This window comes from Sciurus carolinensis, chromosome 5 (genome assembly GCF_902686445.1).
Source record: "Sciurus carolinensis chromosome 5, mSciCar1.2, whole genome shotgun sequence".
Taxonomy (NCBI): domain Eukaryota; kingdom Metazoa; phylum Chordata; class Mammalia; order Rodentia; family Sciuridae; genus Sciurus; species Sciurus carolinensis.
In genome coordinates, this window is record NC_062217.1 from 62,209,685 (window position 1) to 62,235,615 (window position 25,931).

Genomic DNA, 25,931 nt, shown 5'->3' on the forward strand with positions numbered 1-25,931 from the left:
ATGAGGACAAATAAAACTGGAGAAATCTGAAAAACTGTGAACTTTATAATGTCTATATACTGAGTTTTATATTTCATTACAGTTTTGTAAGATGTTACCATTGAGGAAACTGGGTAAAATGTATACAGGGACTCTATAGTATACCTCACAATTGCAAGAGTATTATTCTTTCAATTAAAGTTCATTAAAACTATGAAAAATAATATTAGGTTGGTTGACATATAGATCTATAAAATAATAGTTTTTTTATTAAATTAATCAGTTTATGAAAGCAGAAGGTAATTATTTCAAAACATCAACTAAGCCCAGTGCAGTGACACACGCCTGTAATCACAGTGACTTGGGAGGCTGAGGCAGGAGGATTGTAAGTTATCAGTAATTTAGCAAGTCCCTAAGCAACTTAGGAAAAAAGTCTCAAAATAAAAAGAAAACTTTAAAAGGACCAGGGATACAGGTCAGTGGTAAAGCACTCCTGAGTTCAATCCCCAGTATAAAAAAAAAAAAAAAGTCAACTGATTCTTCTTTCTTGCATAACAAATATTTAAGTGTTATAAAGTTCATGATGATATAATGATCTTTCTGTAGTTGTAACTGTGGTTTCCTTCAACATTTGACTATTGCTGCTTATTTTATTTTATTTTTTATTTTTTATTTTGTTAAATTGCTGAGGCTGGCTTTGAACTTGCAGTCCTTCTGCCTCAGTTTTCTGAGCCACTGGGATTACAGGCATGTGCACCAGATCCTACCTGCTTATTTTAAAAGAGACATGTTTTACTTTTCCTCTTCTCCCTTTCTTCCTCCCTAACCTGGATTACAATTACCTTTTCCCATCCTAAGCCAAGTTATCTGCTCTTGAGCACACATCCATCACAGGAAGGAGATGTCCTCTGAAGATCTAGGAAGTAACTGTATCCCAACTTAACAAGTGAATTTTAACACACCATCAGGGCACACCTGGAATGCAGCCTCTGAAGAACTTCTGTAAAAGCCCTCTGTGCTCCCTTATGGGCAGGCAGAACCATAGCACTCGTACTGGAGTCCCTTGTGTTTCTCTTGCTAGCAAAACAATAAACCTTCCTTTTCCTGTTTCACGAGACCATGTCCTCATTATTGGATTGGCCTTGGGGACATGGACTGAGATTTCAATCATAAAATTAGTGACCCAGCTGGGACCTAAGAGCAGCCCCCACTCTAGCTTTCTGGGGCAGTCCTGGCACTCCAAACAACACCATTTCAATGCTGAGGATATCAGTTGAACTTGTTGAGAGCTGATGACCAGAGAGTTAAGAGACCAAAGACTGGTGAGTTTGTAGGGTCAAACCAGTGGAGCTATCCTGTGAGTAAAGGGAAGGACTAGGGGACCATCTCAGCAGCTGCCAAGCCCCTTTTGCTCTGTGGAACTCTCACATTCCTTCCCTGAACTTTATGGATTGCTCTATCTTGATCTACTTTGAGAAAAACGAAACTGAACACACTAAAGTCAGAACATGCTGGCCGTTCAGTAAGCTCCCCTGGTGTGCACATCAAGACCCTTGATTCCACACATCTGATTCCCCTTTGTGGGAACATCTGGTCCATCTTTGCAGAAACATCTGTGGGCACCACTGGTGTAGAAGTCATGGTTAAGCAAGGGTTCAGAGCTAGGGAGGATTTTCCCCTATTTGGTCTGTTTTTTTTTTTTTTTTTTTTTTTTTTTTTTAAGGTTCCCAACTATTGGTCATGATTTGGGGATCCCCTCTGTTTGTCTGTCTCTGTTGTATTTGTTGGTGTTTGTTTCTGTTTCTGGTCTCTTTAAGACATGGGCAAGACTACCTTGATCCTCTAGGTTGTTTCTTTGGAAAGATCTGGCATAATGGGTTACCTATGAACTTGTATATGAAAAAGATGACATTTTACTGTAACAATCTGGCCTTTGAATGATTTTCTGAATTGTTGTATAATCTTGCAGTTGGAGTTGGAGATAAAATAAGTGGAAAAATTCTGTATGTACAAGCATGTATGCAATTGCATAATAAGAAGTTTGAACAGTGAAAAACTAGGTTGAGAGTGCAAAAAGCACAGCCTCTAATTTGGGGGGAAAACAGGACACCAGAAGAAAGGATTTTAAAAATTCTTTCAACCCAATGCTGATAGTCACAGTCTGGGCCCAGGCAGCTATAAATCATCCTGATGTGGATCAGGGACAACTATGGGATAAAAGAAAAAAAAAAAAAAATTCACAGGAACACTGTCTAGGATATAGAGAAATGGGCCTCTACCCTGCCGTCCAGCCACTATTTGCTTAAGGAGTTTGAGAACAGGGCTCAGTTCACCAGAATGGGACTCAGTTTTCCAATTCTGTTGATAAATAAATTTATGTGGGCTGTAGGCCTCACTGATTTCTTTCTGGGTTCTAGCCGCATGGGTTCAAAGAATAAAATCCATGGATGGAGGCAGAGAAGCTCAACAAAAAAGAACAAAATAAAATGTGTTTTAAATGAGAAAATGAGAGGAGAAAAGATAGAACTCCCAAGAGGCTGGAGGAAACTGGTAGAAAAGTTTTCCACTTCAGTGTACCAGCCTGGAGACTTATGGCTTCTGGATAAAGGCATTGACAGAGTCCATTCTGAACAGACATTGAAAAGCTTTGGGGCTAATTGTTGGAATCTATGCCATACAGGTATCAGGAGCCAATCTATGCTGTTTCTTGATCTATGATTTTCTAATTGTGCACTTTTATTCCTTAAGTCTGAATTTTTTCTGTTATCCCCATTTGGGTTCACCCCCATTTCCATTTTCTTGTGCTCTGGGACGAAGGGGTGGACTAAAATGCTTACCCTCACAGGGTTTCCTTTACATTTGAAAAAAAATTTTTGACTGGGGCCCAACACACTCACTATCTGAATATTAACTATCTTATGGGAGTAGAAAAGTGAAAGCTGCCAGTCACAAAGAACTTGGCAATAGGTTCCAGTACTATTAAATTTTAACCTTGGGACACATGGGACAAAATATTCTTCTTTTTAAGAATCTGACAGTATGCCCCATTTGGCCAGGGACAGTTCTGTTTACAGCCCGGTCTCCATGTATGCAGGCACATATGCCTTTACCCTGTTGAATTGCTGCCAAGAAGATCCCTAACAGTCCCTATATGGTCAATGTGACCTACCTTCATTGGACAGAATTCCCTGAATACATTAAAAAGAAATGGATGGGGGAAAGTCTCTGGGCTCAGTTGATAGCGAGGAACTCAAAGTTGATGGCACTGAGATTATGATAAGGGAACTGGTCAAACAACAATATCCTGTGCTTCAACCCCTTAATTGCAAACTTGGGAAAAAAGATTAAGGCACAGCTTTTTTTGTTGTTATTGTTGTTTTTAATATGTCAGTCTCTCTCTCCTAGGATAAAATTTGTTATGTAAATAAATGTACAGATAACGTTTTCACTCCAAAAGCAACAACTTCATTTGCAAGTTCCTCCAGGAAAAGGAAACAGCCTGCTCTGCTGGAGGTCTACTAAAAGTGAATAAGGTCATTTGGACCAAAAGGACCCTGAGAAAGGTAATCAATGTTATCTTGAACAAGATTTTGTTTAAGGGAAATAAGTTGCCCCCCTGGGGGGGGGGGGAGATAACCCCCGTAAGAGAGAGGCATTAATGGGGATCCATTCTTTTCTGGAAAAATATTTAAAACTCAAATAGAGTAAGCTTTACCAGATATTCTACAATATGCCTATTCTGCCTGTTAAAAATCACATTTTTAACATTGATGAGCACCAAGTTTTGCAAGATTTGACAGCTATAAAATATTTACTAAATGGTGAGGTCCTTTGCCTTTAGGATTTTTCTTAATCATAGAAACAGATGACTTAAAATGTTGACCAGGTTTGATTTTCATGAATAAATTAAAAATATAAGAATAGAAATATGTGTACATCTAAAATAAATATGTTTGAGCCCTGTCTAAATGTTCTGAAAAGTTCATAAAATGAAAATTCATGTAAGTTTAACCAATAAGTGCTCTCTTTTATACATTGCATCTAACATGAAAGGGTCACACTGCTGAAGGATACGGAAAAATAATACCAGGGAGAAAAGAACAGTGGGTCCCAGAGAAAGAAGAAAAACAATGGACTCTGGACTTTCACCATTTCCCAGCAACAATGGGCTCTGAATCTTTACAATTTGCTGTATCTACAACTGGGTCCCTGACTGCCCACCCAAAAGATTCTGCTATGGTTCAGTCTCACTCAGCCTTATAAAACTCAGACCCCTAAGGTAACAAGTTGCCATTTTCTTCTTGAAAAATGTGTCCCTCCAAATGAGACAGACATTGTTAGCCTATGTACATGTATGATTACATGAATGGTATGAATCTACATCGTGTACAACCATAGAAATGAAATGATGACCCCATTTGTATACAATGAATCAAAATGCAGTCTGTAAAAAATTTGAAAGATAAATTAAAAAAAAAAGTATTTAAAATAAAAAAAAAATGTGTCCCTCCACTGCTTAATAAACATCACTAATCCATGGAGGTCTTTCTCCTTTTTTTTAAATTTTCTCTTTTGTTTGCTTTCATTTGATGCTGAAACCTGGGATGGAGGTTTGGGACTCTTTACCCCTCCCCATCCTAATGAACCTCTACCATCCGTTCTCTCTTCTCCTTTCCATTTCTTTCCTTTCCTCCTGATAGAAGGAGTCCTTTTGCACACTCAAGTCCACTTTGATTAAACCACAGTCACTATGGAACCTGAAACCAACCCCATTCTTGGGCTAGGTTTTTGCTTCCTCATTGCTGTGTGAATGAAGGTCCTTTATTTGTATTGGAGGCATCTTCCTTCTAATTCTTTCCTCTTCGATTCCTCCCTGAACTTAGACATTTGGATCAAAGTTCACTTTTTGCCATTTTGCACTAACCTCCTCATTCTTCAGAGAGCTAAGATCCCTTATGGCCTCCTGCAGAAGCATCCAGCTGGAGACCCTCTGCCTTTCAGCTCATCTACACTCCAGGGGTCCCACACCACTGAGATTGTAGAAGGAGATGCCCTCTCATTCTCTAATGAAACTCTGGTGATGGGAGACATCAAAGGATGCTTTGTTCTCCACTGTCACCCTAATCAAACCTCTTCAAAATGAACTACCCAGTTGGGACTTCCCCTTGTGCTGTCTCATAAATAATTTTGAGAACCAACCTTAAAATTAGATCCCTCATTTGGCTTAGGACTTATATCTGGTCACTATCTAAATTAGACAACAAAATTCAATAGCCCAAATTCATAATTTGGGACTTGGACATCCAAATTCTCTAGGATTTGGACAATTTCCTTCAATGAAATGGCAAATAGCCTGAGGTTCCTTACCTCCAAGCTTTCTTTTACCTTGGCTCAAGGCCCTCATTATGCCAACCTTGTTCTGCTCTACAATTAATTCTCACTGACTCCCTGCTCCATAAGACCCTAGATCAGGTCCTGACCCCCAGAAGTCTTCCTAATTTACCCCCAAAATAGCAGATGAACCCCCACCAAAAATAAGTAAGGTTGGAGGCTATAAAGAAAAGTTTCAGATAGGAGTGCCTCTTAACAATCAAAAGAGACTGTCAGAGTCATAAGCATTTTTCTGAGTCAATTTAAGACCTACAAATCTTTCTAACCTACTACATAGGCAGGCTTGATCTGTGTTTCTGTGTTTGCTACTATGATTACCTAACCCCAATATCTATCCCTCACATTGATCTGAAAAGATGCAATGTGGCACATAAAAGTCCTAACTAACTTTACTAAGAAAGCCTAACTGACATAGATAAGGGGATCTCTACTAAACACAGAAATCATAACAAAACAAAGATATTTTACAAAAAATCAAATGACATTTAGACATCTTAACTACAGCTCATGAGGACATATGTGACATTATAAAAGCTAAATGTTGTATATAATAATTCTATCAAATGGGCCCACTGTGTTGACCCCCACATGCCTTCTTTTCCAACAAGGTATTTTTACCTGCAGTTCTGCCTGGCCTCTGTGCATAGGATATGTCACATTCCTTAGCAAACTATCCATTCACTGCAGGAGAAATGCAGGCCCAAAATAATGTTGGTAAGTGGTGGGTTTGATCCCCCTTCACCCAGGTGTTGGGAATGTCAGTCCCAACTTGCTTCAGTTTCTTTTCTGTGGGAGAAATTTGGTGCATAAGCCAGAGGAAGGTTTAAAACAACTGAAGGCAGCTTGCAAGGACCACTCCCCAGTGCTGCTTAAAGATCTCGTATTCTGAGTCTGACCCTAACAGCCCTCCTAGGTACCAAATATTGACCATTATCTGTCCGTTTCTGATTGACTTGTTCCAATGGTTAAGGGCACCCTCACCCAATAATATTGGATCCTGAGATGAAATACTGGTCTTTAGGTCTTTGTTGAAGGTGACCCATTAATTTCCAGAGCATGAACCAAGCAGTATCTCCCTTTTCAGAAATGCCTCTACCCCAATTCTGTCTGTACAGTCTGCCTCTTAAACAAGGACCCATTATGCAGAACTCTCCGAGCTTTAAAATTAGACTACCTTCTCTCCACTCTCACAAGATACATTTTCTTCTCTACTCCCCTCATCTGGCAAGAAAAAGACAAGAAAATCTATCTCACTTAATTTTATGCATCCAACTGGGAAATGAAAAATGTTTAAAATGCCTATGCATGATGTTTTTCTCAAAAGAGCAGCTTCTCTTACTACTTAGCTTCTGCCAGCTTGCAGAGCTTGCAAGATTTACAAGGCTTGCAGAGGCAATTGCCCAAACCTGATTTGAGAACAAAGAGAAAAGTGTCACTTTTAAATCCAAGCCTCTTGTAGGACCTAAATGGCTGGCTTTTTTATCTCCTCTTAGCAATCTACCATGCAGCTTTCTTACCAAGTCCCTTCCTAATTATTAGAGCACAGGGAGGGAAGATGGAATGATCTCATATAGCTGTACCTTAAGACTCTTTACCTAAGGATTTCAGGGCTCCCTCATTCTTTCAATATGTAAACTGACTCTAATCTGACCCAAAAGTGCACTCTGATCTGATAAAGATGTTCTGGATGCTCCTTTTCTAATTACAACCCTGTCATTGTTTTTGGAATTCCTTTTTTTTTTTTTTTTAATTCTCTATTTTTGAGCTCAAGGTTTTATGGTGAATTCACATTGATCCTGTGCACCTAAATTAGAATACTTTTCTGGTCAGTCTTATTTTATCTAATGATAGAGGTTTTCACACTCTGTTCAGCGGTCAAATTTTCAGGGGTTAGGTCTCAAATACATGTGGCATTTCCAACTGCACAGATCTCTATATTTAAGTCATAATGTGAAAATCTAGTAAGCTCTATATTAATTTCTAACAGTTTAAATCTAATAGAGGCTTCAATAAACATCTATAGCACTGTGTCTTACCTATGGAGATCTACCTACAAATCGCTACAAGATCTCTGTTTTATGTCTTTTTTTATGTATGTGTGCACAACTTTGTATTGTGGTGTTGTGTATACATATGTACTTGTGTCCATATATCATGTACATAGTATCAAAACTGGGCATATAGATAATGTACACTCATAAATCAAAATTTAAAAGATAAAATGGATTCAAATACCTTTTAGTTCATGTGATTTAAAAAGTTCAATTTAAATTAGGTAAACAGATGAGAGTAAAGACGTCTTTAAAATTACTAACTCACAAGTTTTTCTAGGTGGTCATGCAACTAATAGAGTGTTGGTTTCTATAAAATGTCTAGAATGTAATATTCATTTTTTCTAGGATTTTTCTTCAACAATGAAGAAACATCTAGTGCTGTTAACTATATTTCTGATATCTTCTTTTTTGCAGTTAAAAAGGAGTAAATTAGATTTAACATCGACCAGTGGGATAATCATTAATGCATTTGTTAGAGGTGACATCTGATTAGTAAAAGGCTAAAAAACATCAACAACATCAACTGCTAAATATAAAATCAAGTACTCTTGAATTCTTAACATCCATAAGGTAATATATTTAAACATTAAATGTGTTTTTGTAAACTGGTAAATGAAAAAAATTGATTGCTTTGTTTCTGGGTCCTCACTAAAGCAAGGTTAAAACTCTAACAGGTGCAATTCTCTATGCAAAGAGTTCAAAAATTTCAGCTGTGTTTAAATTAAAGTACTGTAAGTAGAATAAAATATTTCATCTTATTAAGAGGAGTGATTGGAAAACTTCAGAAATTTCATAAGGAAGGCTATTTCCTAAAGGCCAGATATTAATGTAGTGATATAAACCAAAGTTTAATCCTATATACGTTGAAGTTAAAAGGATTTCTTAAAACACTAATCTGTTCTTATATATAAAGATAATTTCTTATGTCTGTTAAGTATTGTTATTTAGAGAAACTAGTCTTAATGAGATTAGGGTTCATAAAACTCTGTTTACACACTGTTATTTTAGAGTATTATACTACACTACAGATTCTGATAAATGTATTCATATCTTCCAAGTATACAAGTACTTAAAATATAAGGTTTAGAAGAACATTCTGCCAAGATGGTGCTCTTCCAACTAAAGTTTAAAGGTTTGGGAGTATAAAAATTATGTTTCTTAGTACATAATTATTATACAAACTGAATATGTTTTTACTCTCATTAAGTTCATCTAGCATTTTCCTTGTAAACTTTAACAATTCTCTTTTAGAGCCTTACAAAAGTACAACTTCTAATATAACAATATGAGTTAATTTGAGATAATAGATTATCATCTATAGCACAAACACGATGTAAGACTAATTTCTAGCACTAATACTGACCCCAAATAAATAGAAGGGGTAAATAACTTAAAGTTATAGACATTTAAAGGTAAAACCCAGTAGTCTTACTTTAAGACTGGTGAAACTGGCTTTCTGGATGTTTAAGACCAAAACTTGGAGACTAAACAAATAAAAGGTCCATCAAAGAATATAGCCAATATTTGGCTCTTGCCCTCTGAGGTCAGCTTGAGCCCAGGGAACAAGGGGAGTTCTCTAAGGGCTGTGTGACTCTGAGCTATGTGACTTCCTGATCAGGGAGATTAATGAGACCCTGGAGAACAGAAATTCAACTAAGTGTACATGCTGCAAAGGGGAGGTTTATTGCAGAAGACAGCCCTATGCTTCCAAGGAAGGCCACATTGTCAAGGAGACCCTGACCCATTGAGGCAGATGGCACTAAAGGAACCAAGAGGCTGCTCACAAGTTCCCAAGAGTGATCCCCTGAAAGAGCTCAGCTGATTCTTAACAATAGATAACAACAAGGTCAATTTTACCAGCTTGGTCTTAAACACCTAGCAAAACAAATAATAACTAAAGTACAGCTGTACCTGGGCATTTAGAAGAAGAGATAACAGTGCTTTTAATGGAACTTAAGACATACACTTGTGTCAGCACCACAGCCCTGGTACCCCCAAATACTGAGGCATTGGACTGATCTCTGTACCTTGGTCTTTGTTACTCCTCAATTGATTTTTTACCTAACAACTAAAGTTTGTATATCCTGATAACGGCACACACCAGACACAAGAAAGCCCTTCCTGTGATGGACTGGCAACTTGCCTTCACCCAGATGCCACTTATAAGAAAAACTATATTTCTTCTGTTTCTGGTAGACACTTTTACTGGGTGTGTTGAACCCTTTCCAACTACCAATAAAAGGGCTTCTACAGTTGCAACCCTACTTTCCCAAGAAATAGTCCCAGGTTTGGTCTTCCTACCTTCCTCCAGTCTAAAAATATCCCTGAGTTCACCTCTTTTATTACCCAAGAATTAGTTAAATTTTTGCACATAAAATGGAACTTCCACATTCCCTAACATCCACAGACCTGGGGAAAAGTCAAGAGGACAAATAGGACCATCAGTTAAGGCAAATTTAACCAAATTATCTATACAAACCAACTTGGATTGGATTAAGTTCATCCCTTTATAATTAGCACATTTGAACTCTTCTGTGGATGACCCCTTGTTCCATCCACCTTTCAATCTCAAAAACCAAGCATTCCTCTTGATGTCCTGAATACCCTACTAGCCCACCACAGGGTCACCCTCTGGAAATATGCCCACCCCCCTTCCCAAATCTCGGTCCTCAGGAGACCACACTCCTATTTCCACAGGGGACCTGGTTTACTTCCACCCCCAATCTGTAGCCCCCCTTATAAAAAAAATGGAAAGACCACCCCTCTTGGGTCCATTTGAGCAACTTAAAACTTGTTCCTGCTAATGCCTCCTATCAATCTGTTCCCACTGACTCTACCTGACTTATGCATTACCTGTCTTCCAATTATTTCTGAGGAAAAAAACTGATCCTCATGCCTAAACTTCCTAATGTCACTTTGTCAGACATCCTTCCACACTCTCTTAAAAACTCTCAGAATTATATTTATCAAATCCATTCCCCCTTCATCATCCTCCTCAAACACTAGACCTTATCTGGGAACTCTGAATTCAAGGGCATTCATTGACCTGAACCCTCACCCTGAGTCCCTCAGATTGGAATGCAGCATGCAGCCAATCCCTGCTCAAGTACAGTGGTGGTAAGTCCCCCAAATAACCCTGAAACGAAGTCTGGACTCTCTGCTAGGGGACTTTCAAAGCTGGGTAACAAGGGGGCAGAACTTGTCACACTATCATTTTGTTTTCCCTTTAAAGTGGCTACTCAAACAGTGGTGTGGTGTACAAGTGTCCCCCAAGAGCTCCTTCAGTGAATTTTACAAACTTATTCATGGTTCCCTGATGAAGAAATTTTAAATATGGAAATGTGATATCATATCAAAGACACTTTAAGAAGACACTATTAACAAGGTATGAAAATTCCTGTTACTATTTTCTCTACTTGGGCTTTGGTAAAGATGGCTTTAGAGCTTTTTCAAAAAATTTAAAAAAAAATGAGAAGTGAAAAACTAAAAATCCTATGCCCTCTGCGCCAATGCTTTCTGCTAAACTCCCCTTTACATCCACATTAACATTCATCTTTCTCACAATAACCTTTCTTCCCTGTAAGTTTACCTATTTAATGCAAACCTCCTTCCAGGAACATGTCAAAGCCATCCTCCTGCACTCAAAATCTGATTTTCTAAAACCACAAAGAAGGGACTTTGCCTATGATGACCTTAAGGTTCCCTTCAATATATACCCCTCTTCTGCTTCAACAGTCAGGATCTCTTTATTCTCTCCTAGAACTCTGAAGGGAGAGGTCCCCTACTTCCCTCATTTCAGCAGGAAGTAGTCAGACAAGATATTAGTGCCCTTATTCATTAACTCCTTTCAGCGTCTGTAATGAAGGATGTGGAAAAACAACACCCAGGGAGAAAAAACAATGGATCCAAGGGAGAGAAGGAAAACAATGAACTCTGGACTTTCACCATTTCACAACAACAACGGACTCTGAATTTTCACAATTTTCTGTATTACAACTGTTTCCCTGACTGCCCAACTAACACATTCTGCTATGATTCAATCTCACTAAAACTTATAAAACTCATACCCTTATTGTAACCAGTTGCCATTTTCCTCTTGAAAATGTGCCCCTTTGCTGCTTAATAAAGCATCACTGATCCATTGAGGTCTATCTCCATTTCTTTTACTTTGTCTTTTATTTGCTTTCAACTGCCATTTAAAAAAAAATTGACTAATATCAGACTGCTTTTACTAAATCTATTTCTGATCATTAACACTGTTTCCTAAATGTATAAGAGATTTAAGGTTATCCTTTATTTTTTGCTAGAACTGCTCAACTTTGCAAACCTGTACTTATCTGCAGATTCTGAATTTTACTGTGAAAGTTAAGCTTAGTTAATATAAGGCATCTGTGTAATTGTGACTCTAAATATTAGTGACTTCTTTGTATATTAAATGTATTCATGTTCTTCTAGTATGGAATTTTTAAAATATAAGGTTTAGGGAAGCACTTTACCAAGATGGTGTTCTCCAAACTGAAGTTTTCAGTAATGGTAATCTCTTTTAGACTTATATAGAAATAGCAAATTTAATTGGATATTTATTTATGTCATTTAATGTTCTGAACTGGATAAAGGTAACCTGTTATCACTAAGATATATATCACTAAGATACACACACACACACACACACACACACAATTTTTTATATATAGTTTGTTACTTTTTACACTGGGATAAAATTTAAATAAAAGATAATGAGAGTCTGATCTGTTTAAAGATTAACATGAAACATGAAAACATTTTGCTACTTTCCCACAAAAAGGATTTAAAGCTCTCTTAGCATGTTTGATTCATGTTTCAGACATACCGTTGTATTGTGTTAAATGGCATTCATATCTACTCAGGAAACAATGTATGAGAACTTTGCAAAATGATATTTAACAAAGAGGCAAACATCAGCTTCAGAAATAAAACATTTTACCTAAGAGTTCATGAGAGTCTCACCTCACCTGAGTTAAGACTCTGCCTCTCACCTTATTGCATGTTAGGATGGTTCCAAAACAGGCTAGAGTTAAGCTCATTTCAAGTTATGTTTGAAATTTTTTTGTTGTAAAGATTACTATAATCTCTAAACAGGGGATGTCACAAGTAATGAGTAAGATTGGAGATTATGAAAATTATGTTTTTTGGTTCACAGCTAGTATCAAACTAAATGTTTTGCGATTGTTAAATTCATTTTGCATTTTTCTTGTAAACTTTGTAACTGTTGCCTGTTAAGATTTCATAGAGGTACTCATTCTAATAAAACCTTAGTTAATTTTGTTAGGGGCAGACAGATGAGGATGGTGGGAACATGAAGTTAAAAGAAAAATATCATAAAATGAGCCTGCTGTGCTGACCCACACAAGCTTTCTTTTCCAAAAAGCAATTTAACTGTAGCCCTGCCTGGCCTACATGGACAGAATATGTCAGATTCCTTAGCAAAGTCCTTGTTATCTACAGGAGAAATGCAGGTCTGAGATAAATGTCCATGGGAGAAACCCAGGAGACTTTCGTGACCAGATCCTAAAACACTGGGAGATAAGAATAGTTCCTTCTAACCACAAAATCCATAAGAATATACGGTTCAGAATCCAATTAGAACTTGTTAGTGTGGGCCCAAGTGACCTAGAGTTGCCATGGCAGTGGGCACTTGAAAGGCTGATGTCATCTTGCTGTTAGTCAATAGGTGGACAGACCTGGGTGGGACCCTCTGGAAACCTCTCTGGGATCCCCAATAAAACCGAAGTTCAAGAGATGCACATTGTCTCTCTCCTCTTTGAGAGGACCCCATCTCTCCCTTGAGAGTGCTTCCCTTTTCTTTCAATAAACTCATTCCTGTAACTGACTGGCATGCCTTAAATCTTTCTAAACTGACCACAAAAATGGGGATTTAAAGGGGGGTCTTCACATTGCCTCAATTTCTCAGAAGGCCCCAGTTCTGTAAGAATTTAATAAAATAAACCACTACCTACAGGAAAGACAAGATATAAGGCTGATTTCCAGTACTAATACTGACTCAAATTAAATAGAAGGGAGTAACTGTAAAATTATAGACATGGAAACTAAAACCCATTACCCCCACTTGGAGACTGGTGAAACTGACCTGACGAATATTTAAAATCAAAAACTCAAAGACTGAAGTCAAGTAAAAGGACCAAGGAATAAAAGCAGCCAATATTTGGCCCTTGCCCTCTAGGATCATCCAGGATCCAGGAAATAAGAACCCTCCCTAAGGGATCAAGAGGGCCGTGGATAACAGAAGGAAGTCAACCAGTGTGCGCTGTGCAAAGATGAGAGTAGTTGGAGAGGGAAATGCCCCTAATGCTTTCAAGGAAAGCCACATTTGGTGAGCAAGACCTTAAGCCATCCTGGCAGATGGCATGACTGGAAAAAAGCCACAAGAAGCCAAAAGGCTTCTCACTTGTTCCCAAGAATGACCCCTTGAAGAATCTCAGCTGACTTAGCGGGAGATAGAAACAAGTCAGTTTTGACAAACTTGGTCTTAAATACCTGGCAGGAGAGTATGATCTAAGCACAATAATACATGAACATTTAAAAGAATATTTGTCCTGCATTTCATACACTGGCTGAAATATAATTGCTTTTGCATTAAATATTTACAAAAAAATAATGCTTTGCTGTCTAACTTACTATTGTTGTAGCATGATCCTTCTGCTATGTGTACCTTATCCAGTCACCTGCCAGCTGCCACCATTAACCTCTGGACTGCCCTGATGCTGAATATCCTTAACTCTCCATGCTTCACCTGACAGAGAACAAGGACTTTGGGTCACTTCCCCCGAACTTCACCCTCTCCCAACAGGAAGCAGCTTGGAGATGTCATCCATTTCACTGTAGAAATGGAATGTAGAAATTGACAGTGGGGAAATGTAACAGTAGTCCACTTCACCTTTCAATATAGCCCTTGCTGCTTTTTTAAAAAGGGACATATATTTTTTTTCCTCTTCTCCATTTCCTACTTCCTAACATGAGAGTGGGTAAAAAGATTACCTTTCCCAACCTAAGCCAAATTATCTGACCTTGGCAACACATTCATCACAGGAAGGAGTGTCCCCTGAACATGTAGGAAGTGACTGTTTCCCAAATTAAGAGAATTTTAACACACTATCAGAGCACACCTGTTACCCCTGTCAAGCACACCTGGGATGAAGTCTTCGAAGAGCTTCTTTAAAAGCCCTCTGTTCTCCCTTCTGAGCAGAACCATAGCCTCTGAGACTGGAGTCCCTTGTGCCTCTCTGTTACTAGCAAAGTAATAAACCTTCTTTTTCCTCTTTCTAAAAACTTTGCCTTTATTATTGAACTGGCCTCAGGGACAAGGACTGAATTTCTGTAACATACTGATATACTGATTAATTTCCTTCTTTTCTTTTTTTTGTTTGTTTCGATTTTTGCTTTTAATGTTTTATTCTTTTACCACCTTGTTTTTGTTTACATGTCCAATGTTTGAGTCAGACATGTCCATAAATAATTAAAATAAAAATAAGTATTTTGCATATATCAAAACTGGAATTTTAATTGAGAAGTTAATTGTTATATTTATATTCGCATACAACTTCAAACTGAGTTCTACTAAAAACTAAGGCAAAATAAGAATGAAAGATGTTTCAGGTCCTTGTAGTGATGAATTAAAAGTAACACACTCATTTGCAACAGGCAATTTTGACAGCAGTAGACTTTATCAGCCATTTACTTTAGGAATACTTATGTAAGCCATTTTGAGCATTTTAAGAAGCAAAATATGTTGGACTGCAGGTTTGGAAATGGTTTTAAAATGAAAGTTGCTTTCTAGCTGCCCTCTGAAAAGCATGAAGGCACACCATTAAATAATAATTCATTAAAATCATTGCTATACAATCAGAGATAATTTGTTCAACATCCAATCGTCTGGGTCAAATATCTCCAAATGAACAAAAGCTAAGATTTAAGGAAGTTAACTTAGTGATTTTGTTAGGTATCAGTTATTTCAATAAAGATGATTCAAAGGTCAGAATTTTTTTTATAATTATGTGACTAAATTTACTGAGAGTTTACATTAAGTGCACTTTTTTATGCTGTAATTAAAGAGATGTGCATATGAGTTGGATACCCAACAAGCAAGTTGTAGTGTTGATTCTTTCATCGTGGCAATTGGGAATCAAACTTATTATAACCAAGAAACAGACTGCATTTGTAAGGCAGTAGTCAACATTTCATTAGGATTTGGTTTTATTTTTATATCTGATTTATAATTAGGGAATAGAATAACTTAAGATTGCAATTAAAATGCATATGTATATAGAAATTTAGATGAGTATAAAGCAAATATGTTCACATAATTAGAATATGTCCTACTTTGTTTTCATTTTACAATACTTACTCTGGTAATTTGCTAAGAGGAGCTTTTGGAATAGATGCTCTATTGATTCTTTAAGGATATTTTATCTTCAGTAAAATAAGTTAAAGATAAATAGTTATACTATTCATTTTATTATAATTATATATGCTTTAATTTTTGATATATGCATTTTAAAGATTTTATATCACATGTTTATATCAGTGACTAACATCATTCAGAATAATTATACCAAGATTTTATTCATTCTAATTTAAAATTTAATTATTCAATATTCTTTCCTTATTTTTTAATTGATATTAAATTCACATAAAATGAAATTAATATTTTAAAGTATACAATTCAATAACATGTATTAAATATCAGAATGTTATGCAACCATCACCTCAATATAGTCTGATTTCTTCAAAAGAAAATTCTACACCAATAAAGCAGTCACCCTATGTTATACCTCCTCCCAACCCTTGGCAATTACCAATTCACTCTCTGTTTGTTTTTTATGGTTTTATCTTTTCTGGATATTTCATGGAAACATGAAATACCTTTGTATTTGACTTCTTTCAGGTAGTATGTTTTTGAAATTCAGCCACATTTGTAACAATGTTTGGCTGAACAGTAGATTCTGTAGATATACTACATTAGTTGACATATTCATCAATTGATAGACATGGGATTGTTTCCACCTTGAGCCATCATAGCAAGTGCTGCTAACATATTGATATACAAGCTTTTGTTTAGATTCTGGTTTTCAATTCTTTTGGGTTTATACCTCAGAGAAAGGTCTAAAATGTTTTCCATAGCAGCTATACCAGTTTACATTTTTATCAGCAATGTATAATAGGTTCTGTATCTTCCACAAAACTTGTTATTTTCTGTTTTTTGAATAATAGTGATCCTGTAGTGCATGAAGTGGTTTTGATTTATATATTCCTAGAGACTAACTACCTGGGCCATTTTTATATTATCATTCGAGATATACCAACCTGTGCCTTTTGTTCATTTTTAAAAATTGGACTAGTTTGTTCTTTTTGTTGTCAAGGTTCTTTATTTCCTCTGAATACTAGAGCCCCTGTAGATACAGTTGATGCTCCTTATCTCTGAATTTTACATCCATTAGATTCAACCAACCTTGGATCTAAAATTATTTTTAATTACATCTGCACTGAATAAATATGTAGAGACATTTTTGCTCATAATTATTCCCTAATACTACTACTAATAATAGTATGTACATTGTATTAGACATTATAAGTAATAGATGATTTAAAGTATACAGAAGACATTACATTATTGTATATATGGGATGTAAACATGACATCCACATTTCTTTGTACTTGTGGGAGATCTTACAGCCAATTTCACATAATTACCAAGAGGTGATTGAATGTGATTTGCAAATATTTTCTTTTGTAACATAAGTTATCTTTTCATTTTCTTGAGTGTCTCTTGATACACAAAAGTATCATTTTCGATTTTAATAAAATACAATTTTTCTATTTTTTACCTTATTGTTAATATTTTGGGTGTCATATATAAGAAACTATTGCCAAAGACAAGATTGTAAAGATTTATTACTTTGTTTTCAGCTTTTTATTTTAATTGAATATTTTTCAAATTAAATGTATCATTTCACTATAACAAATACATTTTTAATTCTAAGAAACTGATGTTAGATTTAATTTATTGTGAATTTGTTTTTGTCTTCCTTGAGAATTATCTTTATTTTTAAATTATTTAATTATTATTAAAGGTAACATATTGCCTTTAATATATTTATTTACCTTAGATTCGACAAAGTTCTTCCTTAGATGAGGAAAGGGTAATGTTCACACCAGAGAAACACTGAGCTATTATTTATCACCCAGTCTGGTGTAACCCCCAAAATGCTGGGGTTCTGGCCTACTTTTATGATATAATCCTCTCTTCCCTTCTAAAAACACTGAAAATGCCAATTTGTGGTTAAGAATATGAAATATTTGGTATACAGGTGACATATTGTAGCATATATTTTCTGTTTTTCTTTCTACTTTAACTTTCCACTTTTCTAACTAATGTGGAAAATTTAAGAACAAGCTCACTAGTGTTCTGGCTTTGGGTTGAATTTAATCAATTCAGACAGATTTCAGTAGAAGATTGGAGAGTGGGAAAAGCAGAATCAAATCAGGATGTTCATTTTTGCTGTTCTCTTACAGACAATGGTTGGATTGACTACCTATGTCAAATAATGCCTTCAACACTAGCTTCTCTCCCCTTCTCCCTCTCTCTTGTTTTCCTGACCGTAATTTCTGCTTACCCCTTTAGGACCAGTTGCAAGAATGGTGACTCCTTGTTATCAACACAATTTGCCAGGGGACCATCTTTCCTACCAGTCTGAACTTCTTATGATATTGTAGCATGGAACATAGGATTGGGTTCTTTATCTCATAAGTTTGAAGAATGAAATTCACATTAAGGGTGAGAGCAAAGTAACAGGATTTCAAAGGGAGAGAGGGATACTGAACAGTGGCTGTTATTTAGGGGTTTATATAATCTACAGGCTTAAGGGGGCTAGTCTTCCCAGACAGGAGAAGTCTCACTATCAATTCTTTATCCTGCCTCATTATCACATCCAACACATAGGTTAGTATTGTGTCTCCCATAAATACAAGCATTTTACAATAGAAAAACAAACCCTCCAATAAAAGTAATAACGCTATTAATGAAATAGGGGCATTAAAAGACATGACAACGATTTGCCATGTTTGTGCTTTAAAATATAAAGAAAAATAAAAGAGCATGTAGTGTGAATGAACTCTGAAGGGAAACGGCCTTAGAAACTTAAGAAAAGTCTGATTCAAGGAAAGATTTATGTATGATCCTAATTTGCACTGTTGTTCCCCTGTCATATAAGATGTTAACCACCCAAACACCTCAAAATTAGGGATTGCTTGTTAGTTATTGTAATATAATAAAAGATACACATTTTTATGTCTTTCCTGAGTTCTTGTCACAGAATTTCTGATCCCTGGTAATTTCCTGACTGTTAGGAGCAAAAGAGGATCTTATGTTTTAGTAGTATCTGTCCTTTGTCCCCAGTTCCTTACCCAAGAACTTGTAAAGAGCACTGAAATCTTGGAAGTGGTAAGAGTGTCTTTTTGTATAATAATGAGGTTATTCATGGTTAGGGATCTAAGTAGCTTCAGGACAGAGGCTAACAGTCAGAAAGACCAAGAGATGATTACAGGGTTGGAAATTTTAACCCAGGCAGTAGGGCTGGAGATTGACTTAGTAAGCAGTGGTCACTGATTTAATCATGTTCATTTAATAAAGTCTTTATAAAAACTCTATGCAATGACTTTTGGAGTGCATTAAGGTTGGGATACCCCAAGTTCATAAAGGTAGAAGTTTCTATGCCTAGCATCCTTGCAGCTCTCCCGCTATGTACCACTTCATCAGGCCTTTCTTTTATGTCCATTATAAGATCCTTTAGAACAAATCATTCAATGTGAGCATAATGTTTCTCTGAGTTCTGTGAACAATGATAACACATTATCTTCAATTTGCATTCAAGCTAGAAGTCCCAGGATAACCTGGGACCTACTGCTTTGAGTTGGTATCTGAAATGGGGACAGCCTTGTGGGACAGAGCTCTGAACTTGTGTTATGCAATGTTAACTTCAGGTAAATAGTGTCAGTATTGAATTAAATTGCAGGATACCTACCCAGTTGTTGTTCACAAAGATTTGGAGAATTCCATGGTGCAGAATACTTATGATTTTAGTATTAGTAGTGTTGAACATAGAGAAAGAGTTTTCCCATCCTATCGTATATATCCTTATCATAAAATGTGTGCTACACTTGGGCCATGGGATATCCCCCAAATGCTCTCATGTTAAAGCTTTGGTTCTCAGGCTTGGTGTTCCTGGAATTTTTGAAACTTAAAGAGGTAAGGCCTTAATAGGAGGACATTAGATCCCTGGAGATGTGCCCCAAGGGCATTTGGCCACCCCAGCCCCTTCCACTCTCTTTTTTCCAGTCACCAAGAAGTGAGCATACTGCACTACCATGTACTCCACATCATCCTGTACTGCCTTGCCACAGACCCAGAAGCAACAAACCCAACAGAGCTGTGCTAAAATCTCCAAAATGGTAAAAAACCAAACCTTTCTTTTTTTTTTTTTTATTTTTATTTTTAAGTGATGATCTCAGGCGTTTATAGTAACAGAAACCTGAAGAACCCAGTGTTTATAATAATCTCAGAACAAACTTTCAATACCCATACTTCTTTGAGAAAGTAATTTGGCAATTCTTAAATCTAAGGATGAAATGTAATACTCACCTAGAACAGGTTGTAAGGGATTAAATAAGTTATTGCATATTAGTCTTCATAGCTTCACACAAAGGCTGACACAAAGGAATCAGAGTAAATATCACGTCTTTACTATTTCTCTCCTGTAAAACTTGACCTTAGTACACTGTTTTTAAATTTTTTCTTATTTTATTTGTTCTAATTAGTTGTACATGACAGTAGAATGCACTCTGATATGCAGAAGCTAAAGTACACTGGTTTTTTATCAGAGATTTATATGAGAATCATGTGTCAAATTTTCTTTGATGATTCATTCCTGGAGCCTACATTAGGTGCCTCTGATTCAGTAGGTGTTATGTGGAGGCCAAGTCAGTGTATTGTTCAGTCTCCACAGAAAGCACTAGTGCTCATTCCTTTATAAGGAATTTTGCAAGAGAAATTCTTAGAATAGATTATAGAGTCTATATTATGTAATGTTATAGCATGTAGATTTTTCAATAAGTATTGAAGATTAAAATCTTGTGCCAATGCCAATAAAGGAATTTATATGATAATAAATTCTCAAAACCAAAAAAAGAAATTATGCTGAGCTATTCTAGATTTGGGTAATATTTTATTATAAATGAATCCCAAACAAATGAGTAAGAAAAATGTCTCAGTAAATTAAAAACAACACAAAAGAAAACAATACTTGTGGATGCCTGGGGGATTATTATGTAATGATTTGTATGGACACAAATAATCTCTACTGGTGAAGGACCAAGGAGAGCTTGAAGATTTATTATGACAAAAATTTGTAGAGCCAGGAAAAATCAGACTATCTCTGCTCTGCAATAATATCATTACATGATAGTTCAAATCCCTTGTTACTATTGAATGTAAATAAGACTGTTTATTTCAATCTAACATATTAATAAGCTATTTTGTAAGGAGATGATTAATCTCAGTATACACATTTACCAAACAGAAAACCTGAAACTTGGAAGTAACTCAATCTAGTCCACCTGAACCGCCTTTTCTAGTATTTGTGAAAACTACAAGATGCAGCAGTATCAGAAAAACCAGGAGAAAACAAATCTTCCTGCCAGTTAGCTGTCTCAGGTTCCCTTCCCTCAATCATCTGTATTGATGTTTATACTTAAAACCTTCAACTTTGAGTAACCTTGTCATTTTGCATACATATGTATGCAAATTGTGATTCAAACACAGAACTATGCCCAATTAGAAATGTTGTATTCACTCTCGTATTTAATCTTATCTATGATTATCTTATTTATACAAAGCTGAACATTTTAATTGCATATAGCTTTATTTTTCTGAACATTGTATTCATAGAACAACAAATATTCAAAATCTCAAATCCATTAATAAACTATTTGCTAATTTATTGACATTCTTTAATGTGCTCACAAGAAATCTATACTGCATTTTATTAAATCTGAAGAATTCAGTGGAAATATAAAGACTTGTGAGGGCAGATACTATTTTATTGTTTCAACCTTATATATGTATTTGGAATATATATATGACAAGGAAAATAATTACATTTTTAAAAAAACATATTTACTTATGAAATTCTATCTGAAAAAAAGTAACTAACTTCTCTCAATGCTACAGGAACATATCCCAGTAAAGCTTGCTGAGGTGCTGGTGATTAGTCAGGCTGTCTAAGTCTTTCATTCTTCCCCACTTTTGAATATGTGCAAATATTTGGAGTTTCCACTTGGTGACCATAGCAGACGTGAGTAGTGGGGACATGAGGTTAAGGGGATAATTCTGTAGACTGGTACTAACTGTGCTGACTTTACATGCTTTTTTTTTTTTTTTTTTATTAAAATCCTTTATTTTTACAGGCTGCATTTTGATTCATTGTACACAAATGGGGTACGACTTTTCATTTCTATGGTTGTATACAATGTAGATTCACACCATTCATGTAATCATACGTATACATAGGGTAATATTATCTGTTTCATTCTACTATCTTTCTGTCCTCCACCCCCTTCCACCCCATTTTCCCCTACACCATCCAAAGTTCCTTCATTCTTCTCTTCCCCCCACCACGCCCCCTCCTTATATATTGTCATGCTTTCTTTTCAGACACAATTTACCTGAGGTCACTCTGACCCTGATCTGGCTTAAATCAATAGGATATGCTACATTCCTCAGCAGACAAACTGCTATCTGCAGGAGAAAGGCAGATCCAACCACACCTGACCCTGCTGATAAGAACACAATGTACCCGGCATTATGATCTTTAAGTAGACAAGACTCCAAAACTCAGCATAACAGAACAATTAGAAGCAAAGACCCCAATCATAACATCTATAAGAACAAGTGGAAATTAGAACCAATCAGTGCAGGCCAAGGTGACCCAGAATTGCCTTTGGATCTTAGCATGTCACTTTAATAGTGAAATTTCCCCTCCTTCGGTAAGAGGATGCATATTGGGGACTTAAGAGTCTGATGCAATCCTGCTTTCAGTCAAATGTTGAAAGGTGGACCTAGGCAGGGGCTTCTGGAACCTTCCTGGGACCTCCAATAAAACTGGAGGGTAGGTCCTCTCTGAGAGGACCTACTTTCTCCCTTGACAGTATTCTTCTTTACCTTTTCCTCCTTTCTCTTCTAATACATTCTTACCTGCTATTGTGTGTGACTAACTTGAAATTCTTCAGGCAAGACTGCAAGAACTGGTGGTCACTGATCCCCATGGTCACTTAATCTCTGATCTTGTTCTATAACACCTGTGTGTGTGTGTGTGTGTGTGTGTGTGTGTGTGTTTCTGGGGACTGAACCCAGGGCCTGTGCATGTGAGGCAGACAGACACTCTAATGACTGAGCTACATCTCCAGCTCTGTATCATCTGGTATCTGATATTACCTCTTACCATAGATTTTTCCAACGCTGAGAGGAAATAGTGGACAGATCTACTTATGCTGAAACACTAGAAATATCCACCAGGGCAACCACATTTGTACTGGAATAGTTCAGGCAATAGCATATATATACATTTGACTTAGTCAACCCTGTGTCTAACAAAATATGCTTCTGTTCACTGAATGGACTAATTTTGAGGAAAAAAAAATGACCCTGAAAGGATTTGGACTATGCATTTCATGGCTAGGATATGGGAACTAAAAGCAATCAAAACCCAACAATGAAAACCCTTCACATTTAGGCAGTTGATGTGACCCAAGTGATTACCACTTTCTCATTGGAAGTGACAGCAATTGAGACAAGGATCTTTTACGTGTGAAGGGGTGTAGTAAGTAGGAAGAGATAGGGTTATAGATGCAGCTAAATTTCATGTCTGAATAAGTTGTGATATCAGGGGATTGTAAACAATAGATAAGGTCTGGACTTGGGATAAAATTTGTCATATTAATTTAAAGAATGAGATAAGATTGAATTATTGGTGGGGTGTATTAATTTGAAAGTCATGGGAAATTTTGCTTGGATCGTATATTTCTGTTGTTGTTGTTGCTGTTGTTGTTTTGTTTTTTACCTGGGAGACTGAACCCAGAGACACTTAACCACTGAGCTACATTCCCCAGCAATTCTTAGTTTTTATTTTGAGACAGGGTCTCACTAAGTCGCTGCAGTCTTGCAAGTTTCTGAGGCTGGCATCAAACTTGTGACCTTCCTGCCTCAGCCTCCCAAACTGCTGTAATTACAGGTATAAGCCACGGCACCTGGCTGGAATATAAATTTCTAATGTGTTTGTGCATGATTACTATTTAAAACCCAAAGTCAATTTGTGTCTCTGAGGAAGAAAATATTGAGCAAAATAAGAATTCCTTATATAGAATTTGAGAAATTTTCATTATTTAATAGATTTAACAAACAAATGCAAGCCTGCAAAGGAAACTGAAATGAAAGGAGAGTATCATACAGAAAAAAATAAATAAGTAAAAGGAAGAGAATGTACAAAGTTATTGGAGTTTTTCAGAATGTTCAGTCCTCCTAGGAGGAAGTCAGGAGAGGTTTTAAAAATTTTGTTAATTTAGGAACGTGGACATCCTTCATTATCTGCAGGATTTGGGGCAGATTAAAGGCAGATTAAAATAAGTTGAAAAGTGAGTTGGGTATGAGTAAATGGATATGTATCAATAATCATATTAGGTATATAGCTATCTCATCTCATATGCGATGAAAGGAATATTATATTCCATTGGAGAATGTGGAGTCAAGGTAAGGGTATCTATGTGTATTTTTCTTTTAGGGAAATATTGAACATATTCATAATTCAAGAGCAAATGTCTAATTATTAGAATAAGTTAAAATGGAAGAGAAAGAAGGTGAAATGTCAGGTATGAGAATCTAAGTAAGGCAGAGGGAATGAAAGTCGAACTAGAGGTAGAAGATTGGGTTTAAAACAGCAGAAAAATACATGTCCTACGCTAACAGTAAAGGAGAGGATTAAAGTGAGTTTAATAGTGTTTTCTACCATGGAAACACTTATTAGTACCACTAAATGAATAAATTCCAAACACCGTGAATGAATTAAGATAGATCTCACCCGTTTCATTTTAAAGGCATACTCATCTTTCCATCTGTAATTCCAAGCTGAACTATCTCATGGATCAACTTCCAGCATCTTAATTCAGATCCCTTGCTCTTTTTCACCCACAACTGAGTTACAGTGATATGAAAGATCCACAATTCTTCACCAAAACATTATGAATTTTAATACTTTCCTATCTAAATTCTAAAACTTCAGAGGTGTTTTTCTAACACATAGTTTTCTTTTTACTCTTAGTAGCTGCAAAATGGCTAATAGAAAAAATGATTAAGAGTGCCCCCCAATAGCATTTAGTGATTATTTCAGTGTCTTAAAGAATAAATTCTAGAACCAGATATCTTGGGTTTTTTAAACCTGAATTATCATGCACTAACCATGTGGCACTGTTAGATAGGAGTTCAGGAATACCAAGGTATGCCAGAGCAGAAGAAAATACCACTGGAGGGCAAAACAGGGAGATGAGACCTTATGTCCCTGTTTAGGCAATTCCCCTTACCATGATAGCTCCTCACTGAGGACTTATCACCTACAATAATTTCCACCACAAGTTCAGTATTCTAAAATAACCAATGGAGATAAAGTGAACAATATTCTAATTAGGTATTCTAAAGTAACCAATGGGAGAAAATCGGACAGTATTCTAATCAGGTACCATAAGGTAATTAATGGGAGCAAATGGGGTAAGATTTTCATTCAGGTCTGTATAGGGAAGAGAACACCTCACAGTTTAGCATATAAAACGAGAATTTCCAGCCATCAGGGCTTTGAGTCCCTCTCTCTGTGTCTCTCTTTCTCTCACTGAACACACTTTGCTCTACTTTATGGAGTGCTACTTTCACTTTCACTTTCAATAAATGTGTACTTTGCCGTTTTCTTCTGTGTGTCTTGCTCAATTCTTTGTTTGGGACATCAAGGACCTGGACCCCAACTGGATACCCCAATGATAACAGCACTAGGCGATTTATTTATCTTCATGTCTGGTTTTCTCATCAGTAAAATGGGGAGAAAGAACAGCACATCCCTGACCAAGTTACCCAACAAGTTTTGACCAGCTTGATAAACTTTAGACAAGTTACTTTGTAACTATAGTGGTCTGATTTCCCTTGTTTCTGTGTTTCTTGAAGATGTAAATCTTTTCCTACCCTCTTACTCATTTTGCAACTCAGTAATGTCTTTCCCAGAGACCTTGGGATCATCCCTTTAAATGTAATAATTAAAAAGGGGGAAGGGTTTTATTCCCCGCTCTTTGCAGAAGGGTGAGACCCTAAATCCAATTAGTGCCAGTTACTACCCACATAGGTCATATATCCTGAAACAAGCT